We start from the raw sequence: 8,127 nt of genomic DNA, 5'->3' as shown, positions 1-8,127 counted from the left end.
ATAAAACCCAATCATACTTCCTGGTGCCTGTGGCTCACTCCTATAATGCTAGGTACTCAGGAGGCTGAGATCTGAGGGTTGAAGTTCAAAGTCAGCCCAGGAAGGAAAGTCTGTGAGACTCTTTTCTCCAATTAATTGAGAAAAAAGGCCAGGAATGGAGCTATGGCTCAAGTGATAGAGACCTAGTGTTCAGCGTAAAAGCTCAGGGACAGAGCCCAGGCCCGGAATTCAAGCCCCATGCATGCACAACTCCCCTGTCCTAGCCATTCCCAGGAGATTGCATTACAGTTGTCTCCTTCTCCTGGGGAAATATTAAATCATTTATCTCATTTGGCATAAGACTATATTATGAATTTTACCTATAAGTGCAATGCTATTTTTAGGCAGTGTTCAAGATTGGTGCTGGTCATCAAAATTTATTTTTAACATATACATCCATATATTTTAATAACATCCTTTGATCCAATTGTAAATAAGTCCCTGGTTATTTATGTTAAAATAGGGCAGGCTGAGATTTTATATTCTTCTGGCTAACTATCCAACATTATTATGTAGTACCCAAGTTTCTATAAATGCAAGCACTAATTGAGAATTTTCCTCTAAAGCCATGCAAAGGAAAGTTTCCTCTAAATTCAATACTGATAACCACCCAACCCCCTAACACCCAAAAGGGTATACAGATTACCTATCAGCTAGATGTTATGAAGATATCATTAGTATGGCTAGGCTTTAAGTCTTGTATCACCATATTTTTCAGTATGGAGTATTTAAATTGTTACTACTGGCATGTTGTAAAGAAACCAGCAAGGCAAAATATGTTTGTGTTCCAAAAAATCTACCTAGAATTGGCTGGATTCCCTTTAAGACCTTTCTTTAAAGGGTGATGGGTTTTTGTTTGCAGCTTTTTTTTTGGTGGGGGGTTAAATGGCAATATTTTGTTGATTTGCTTGGTCTTGAATTTTTATTGTTCTTTGGCAATACTGGGGTTTGAACTCAGGACCTCATGCTTTCGAGGCAAGCGCTTAAACCATGTCACTAATCTTTTGGCTTTTACTTTGTATATACATCTCACTTTTACCTGGGGCTGGCCCTGGACTCTGTATCCTCTGTCTACATAGCTCAGGTTATATTCATGTAACACTATACTCAGAATGTTTATTGACATGGGATCCTATTGACTTCTCGTTTCCAATAACAATCCTCCTCATGACTGGAGTAGCAGAGATTATAGATGTGCATTACAGAACTCAGTGATAATATTCTCTTTCTTTCTAGGAAAAGTCACTTCTCCTTTTGATAATGCTTTAATAGGGACCATTGAAATGGCTTGTCTAGAGACACTGTTAGCCAGAGCTTTACTTCGTTTGGTGTAGATTTCAAAGTATCAAATCAGCCAGAGTGAACCTCAGCCTCTTCATCTGCAAGTAGAAATTGAAGAGAGTGCATTCTTAGGAGATACCAGTAGGGGGAACTGTTGTTTTTCAGATACAAATGGTTATTTGCACAATGCATCTCATCCCAAGAAGGGAATGGGACAGTATAGCATGAACAGAAAACTGTCTCTCTTTTTATTCTCCTAATTTGTATTCCAGAAGATGTGTCTGTTTTGAATTTCGTCCCATTATTCCCCATCAAAGCAAGGGTAATATTTATTTATTTAGAGCCTGTCCTGGGGCTGGAACTCAGGGCCTGGGTGCTTTTCTACTCCAGGCTTGCACTCTAGGCTAGCATTTGACCACTCTGAGCCACAGCTCCAATTTAAGAATTTCGGTAGTTAATTGGAGATATATGTCTCATGGACTTTCCTGCCAATGCTGATTTGAACTGTGATTCTCAGATCTCAGGCTCCTGAGCAGCTAGGAATCCAGTTGTGAGCTACTGACACTCAGCCAGAGGTAGTAATTTTCATTTACAGTAATTTACAATTCGCAACTTAGTAACTGTCCATTGGGAGCCATCAGCATAGCCTGATGGTCTGGACATTCGCTCTCTGAGATTTGGACCTGACAAATCACTGGACCTTTGGAAGGGCATGTGGTGCTGGGTTCGTTCCACAGTTGCATTCTATGCAGTCTTTTTCCAGTGTCTTTCCTTTTTGCAACAAGCATATTGGTTTGTTTCCAACTCTGGACAGTCTTTATTGGACTTTTCCTTTTGTTTCTTAGGGAGCCCTTTTTGCAAGGGCTTCATAAAAAGATTTCTGTGCCCTGTTGAATATTCATTCCTGTTGGATATTATCTAAAAAGAAATTGCTTTGTTCCAATAGGGAGTAGTCATTTGACCAAATAAGATGCCTTGCTGGAACGTACAAGTGGAGAAAAATTCTGTCAATGACTCATAACTTGACCAAGGCTGGGTCAGCTGTACCACATCTCCCAACTCTCTCTTGTGAATGGAATGGAAATATATAGCATAACTGAGGAGTCTGGAGTGAGATGAGCCCCAGGATGAGTATAGGTAAGGCACAGTATAGGTAGGGCAAGTGGGTTTGTGGGGCTCAGAGGTGGTCAGGAGCAATATGGGAGCAGATAATTAGTGACTGTAATGGCTGGAGGCTGGGCCTTAACCTCTTAGACCCCAGAGTGTGAGGTGGCAAAGGTAGTAGCAGTACTAATGCTATGTCTCTGCTATTGCACAGTGGACCAGGCAGCAGCACAATTCTGACCAAGTAGTGAGAAATCTATCTGCTTTTCATTACTTCTAGCTTAGCTTGGTAGGTCCAGAGAACAGACCCTTTGGAGACCCAAAGCCTAATTAGATTTATTTTTAATAGGTTTATACATCTGTCAATATGCCAAGACCTTCCTCAAAAGTTCCCAGATGGAATCAACATGAAATCTCCCATAGTGAATATAAGACAGAGCACCCAACCAAATAAATGGGAATTACCTAAAACTAAGTCTAGAATCTTTTACAAAAGAACAGAGGCTGCCAAAAGAGAATCTTCTAGGTTCCCTAATTCTACTTTAAGCTGGGACTTCCAGCCCCAAATGAGGACACAAAATGCCCCGATTGAGTTGGCAAGTCCTCCAAAAGAGACTTTCACTGATATAGGAAGTTGACAGTTCTTAGTGTATATACAGAGAACACTTACCCAAACTTGATCAGGTCATCATCACTTCTTTCAAATCCTTTTCTTCCTTTTGTATAAAGTCTTCTAGTGACATGAATCAGTGAATTTCATCGGGGGGGGGGGGCGGAGAAAATGAGAGTTTTTTGGTCTTTGTCTGGGATTTCTTGCATGATAGAGCAACTCAGAGATTGTCCCAGAGCTTTACCCAGGTAAAACTTGTTCTTCCTACAAAGTTCCACTTGTCCTTACTACTTTCTAGTTACTACTGTAGTATTCAGTATATTACATGCTAGTGTCCAATCTGGATTGCCAATTTTGACATAAAAATTCAGTCCAATGTGATTTATTCAATGGGCTTAAGGTTTAATCATTTGGTACATATAAGGGGTGAAGTAGACTAGCATCTCAAAAGCTACAGTCTTTCCTGAAGAGAGCAGGGAGGCAGATCTGAATGGCACTAGATGTTCAATTCTATGTGTTATTAAGGCTGTTTGGTGCCCTTGATTGCCTATCTCCCACTGTATTGGGACTACTGTCTAGAGTTGTATGTATGTCTTGTGGGTTGAAAATGTCCTTCACTCCTGTAGTCAAGATATAAGGAGCATGAAGTCCTCAATAGAGCTAAAAAGATTTTTAACCTTGAGTTCACTCACATATGGAAACTAGGATTGGTGAGAGAAAGACAAAGAGAAAACAGAAAACGGGGGGGGGGGAAGGTCTGTTTAAAGTGAGATAATCAAGGACCCCAGCAAATCCATGTGAGTGATGGACGCGGTGCAGGAGTCTGGTGATGCAGAGTAGGGAGACCCTCAGGCCTATCCCCAGTGAATTCATGGGAGAAGCAGAGCTGTAGGGGAGTCCAGCTCTGGTGGAACCAGGAATTGCTTGAAGCCAATCATTTTGCTGACCCAGGAGAACTAATACTGTGTTTCTAGTCCTTTGTTGAGTGATGCCAACATCTCCCTCCACACCCATCAGGGCAGATGAAAAAAGATGCCTCAGAACTCTTCTTATAAATCCTATCAAATCCCTCTATTTCTATTTTCAGTTAGTAAAGAGTGCCTACTAAACAGCCCTATCTCAGGAAGAAATCATGGGGGTGGAGAAGAGTCCCTGACACCAGCCCTGCGGGGGCAGGGTTGCCTGGTTAAGTTAGTGAGACTCCATCAAAGAACAAGCAAAGCAGGTGGCTCATGCCTACAATCCCAACTATGTAGGAGACATAGAGATTAAGGATCATGGTCTAAGACTGGCTTAAACAAAAAGTGGAAGAGCTTATCTGAAGAACAGCTAAAAGTAAATGGGACTAGAGCTGTGGCTGAAGAGGTAGTGTTTGCTTAGCAGACATGAGCCTCTGAGTTCAAACACCAGTGCCACTGAAGAAAATTCTTTACAATTATGCTATAAAATTTATATTGCCTCCTACAGCAGACATGACATGGAATGATCCCATTATTATTGATGTGATAGTTGATCACAGGTTGATAGTTGATCAGGTATCGCCCAGAATGCCCTTCTATTATAACATTACATTAAAATTTTTGTTGTTGTTGTTGTTGTTGTGGAGCTTGAACTCAGGGCCTGGGTACTTTCCTTGAGCTCTTTTGTTCAAGGCTAGCACTCTACCACTTTGAGCTGCAGCACCACTTCAGTTTTTGAGTGGTTAGCTGGAAATAAGAGTCTCATGGGGATTTTCTGCCTGGGATAGCTTCAAACCGCAACTCAGCCTACAGGCATGAGCTACCAGCACCCAATCTAATGTTAAATTCTTGCAAGTGCAATGTGTGTGTGTGTGTGTGTGTGTGTGTGTGTGTGTGTATGGGGCACGCATGTGCATGTGTGACTGTGCCAATCCTGGGGTTTAAAATCATGCCCTAGATGTTGTGTTCAAGCTTTTTTTGCTCAAAGCTAGCGCTGTACTTTTTGAGTCACAAATCTACTTCCACAGCTTTTTTTTTTTTTAAATACATAGTTAATTGGAGATAGTTTCACAGATTTTCCTGCCCTGCCAGGCTTTGAACCCTGATGCTCAGATCTCAGCCACCTCAGTAAAGTAAGATAACAGGCCAGAGCCACCAGTGTCTAGTTATAATTGCTAATTTTAAGCTACCTTTACCATAAGAATTTGGCTTTGTACATATATGCTATTCCTCAAGTATTGTTTGTCCATTGAACAACTATCCTTCTCTCAATAAATACTGTAGGGTACAAAATATAAATTTGTAATTAGGTTGTATTTATAGCCAGAAGTCTTAAGAAAAATTCCCAGAAAATACATGTTAAGGATGGTACCTGCTTACATTCCACAGATGTATTTTGGGCTGGATTGTGTCCCCCTCACTAAACTCACATATTGATGCTCTAACCTTCAGTACCCCAGAATATGATTCTATTTGGAGAATGCCTTTAGGAAATAGTTAAGGTAATAAGAGGTCATCAAAATCTAACCAGACTCGTATCCTAATAACAAGAGGAAATCTGGGCACCAAGAAACATCAGAAGCACATATGCATGAAGGAACAACCTTTGCAAACAGCAAAAGAGAGGCTATCTACAAATTAAACAGAGAGACTCCAGAGGAAAACTACAGTGCCAGGACCTGGCTATCTAATTTACAGCCTCAAGAACTATGAGAAAACAATTTCCTGTTTTTAAGTCATACAACCTGTAGTACATCCATAGTCAATTAATATATATTTTATTCTTTTTTTTTTTTTTTGCCAGTCCTGGGGCTTGAACTCAGGGCCTGGGCACTGCCCCTGAGCTTATTTTGTTCAAGGCTAGCACTCTACTACTTGAGCCAGAGTGCCACCTCTGGCTTTTTCTGTTTACGTGGTACTGAAGACTCAAAATCAGGGCTTCATGCATGCTAAGCAAGCACTCTACTACCAAGCCACAATTCCAGCCCTTATCATATATTTTAGTACTAAGAAGTACAGTACTTTTGTGACAAACAGCTAAAAAACATAGATGTGTCTTTCAAGCCAGATAATAAATAAGAAACTGAAAGAATTTTGAGATTCATAATACAAAAAGCCAACGTTTCCTTGTCTACAAGGAAACTGTTGATAGAAATGTAGACATGGTATGAATCTGTTTTGTGTTGCTGTACAAACTACCTGGGGCTAGGTACTTTATAAACAGTTTTATTGGCTCATGTTTCTGGTGACTGGAAGTTTCCAACACCATGATACTAGTTTCCTAGTGATGGCCCCTGTGTGCCTCACAAGATGTCAGAGAATCAGACTGATTATATGCAGCACACTGATTATATGCAGCAGGGTCAAACATGTAGGGTAGCCTCCTCTTGAGGTCAGTCCTATGGGCCTCTCCCTCTCTGTGTGGTCAGCATTAGTGGATTTATGAGGCTAGAGCCTCCAGGATTTAATTACCTTCTGCCCGGCCATATCTCTCAAAGATTCCATATCTCTCAAAGATTCCATATCTAACACTGCCATACCAGGGCCCAAGCTCTGGGCACATGAGCCTGTGCAGGACAAACCACATGTAGACTATGGCAGACTTTGGAAGTCCCTCTTTTGAAGTCTCAGATAGGAATGGGGAGCCTGACATTAGACTGGAGAAAAGGCAATCTTTGTTATACAGCAATAAAGAAGTTGATTGATTCGAACTTATTTCTTGTCTATTGTAAAATATGGTTTGGATTAAGAAGAACCAGAGCCTGAAGATTTGGGAAATTCTCATATTACAAAAGGTCTCTCTCGGGGCTGGGAAGGTGGCTCAGTGGTAGAGTGCTTGCCTTGCCCTGGGTTCAATTCCTCAGCACCAGATAAGCAGAAAAAGCCAGAAGTGGCACTGTGGCTCAAGAGGTAGAGGGTTAACCTTGAGCTGAAGAGCTGAGGAACAGCGCCCAGGCCCAGAGTTCAAGCCCCAGGACTGGCAAAAAAAAAGTCAAGTGACAAGATATGTATAAATTGTTAATATTGTATTATCATAACAAATCCATGAGATAAGTCAACAGCAGAGCAAATAGCAGAAGTAGCTAGCTTACTCGAGTAGTTAAAGTTAGCAATGGAAATACCTAATTTACTAGTGAAAAGGGAGACAGGAGAAAAGACTTTTATTCAAGACTAAATAGATTTCATTAGGAAAGATAAATAAGTGGGCTTTGAGGAGCACAAAGGGAAATAAGAGAGTTTCTAATAATGCATTTCTAATTATTCTAATTTCTAATTATGCTGGAGGAAGTTTTTGCATCTTGTTCTCAGAAGGGATTAGGATAGGTTTATTCTTAGTTTTCTTCTTCGGAGTAGATCTGCTTGGAACAAAAAATTATGGAAAATTGCAAGGGGAGTTCTGAGAAGATATCATTCTGCATTCATTGAAATTATAAAAACTACTGCCTGGATAAATACAGTCAATGTCCTATCACCCCAGCACGCATGTGCGTGCACACACACACACACACACACACACACACACACACACACACACACACACACAATTTGGAAGGTTTTTAAGGCTCTGTTGGCTCGTGCCTGTAATCCTAACTACTAACCAGTGTTCTAACCAGGAGGCTGAGATTTGAAGACTACAGTTCAAAGCCAGCCTGGGCAGGAAAGTCCCTATGAGACTATTATTTCCAATTAACTGCTGAAAACTGGACATGGAGCTGTGGCTCAAGTGGTAAAATGACAGCCTTGTTTGATGACACTTGAGATGACCCATACCAATCTTGTCCAGGCAATCATTACTCATTTTTTATAACTAGGTTGTCTTCCAAGGTTTTAACTTTGTCTTGCAATTCACCTGGAATAGAAACCTGAAACCCCCAATACTTTGAGCACTATTGTGCAAGACACCTCACTTTACTCTTCTTTCCCACCCAAGAGGTGAAGATGGAAATGCACAGCTCACATACGTCCAGCAAACATACTCTCCCAGCTGAGTTATCTCTATCTTTAAAATACCTTTGTATTTTAAAAAATCCAAACAGCCATGATTCAGCTTTGCTGATTTATTATCACAGTCAGTCTTTAAATACAATACAGCTAGATTTTAATCTCTTCTTTCAACTCATTTCATTTCTTCCC

Source organism: Dipodomys spectabilis, unplaced genomic scaffold, assembly GCF_019054845.1.
Source record: "Dipodomys spectabilis isolate Male_0828 unplaced genomic scaffold, ASM1905484v1 ptg000092l, whole genome shotgun sequence".
NCBI classification, from domain to species: domain Eukaryota; kingdom Metazoa; phylum Chordata; class Mammalia; order Rodentia; family Heteromyidae; genus Dipodomys; species Dipodomys spectabilis.
This window is presented reverse-complemented; position numbering follows the sequence as displayed.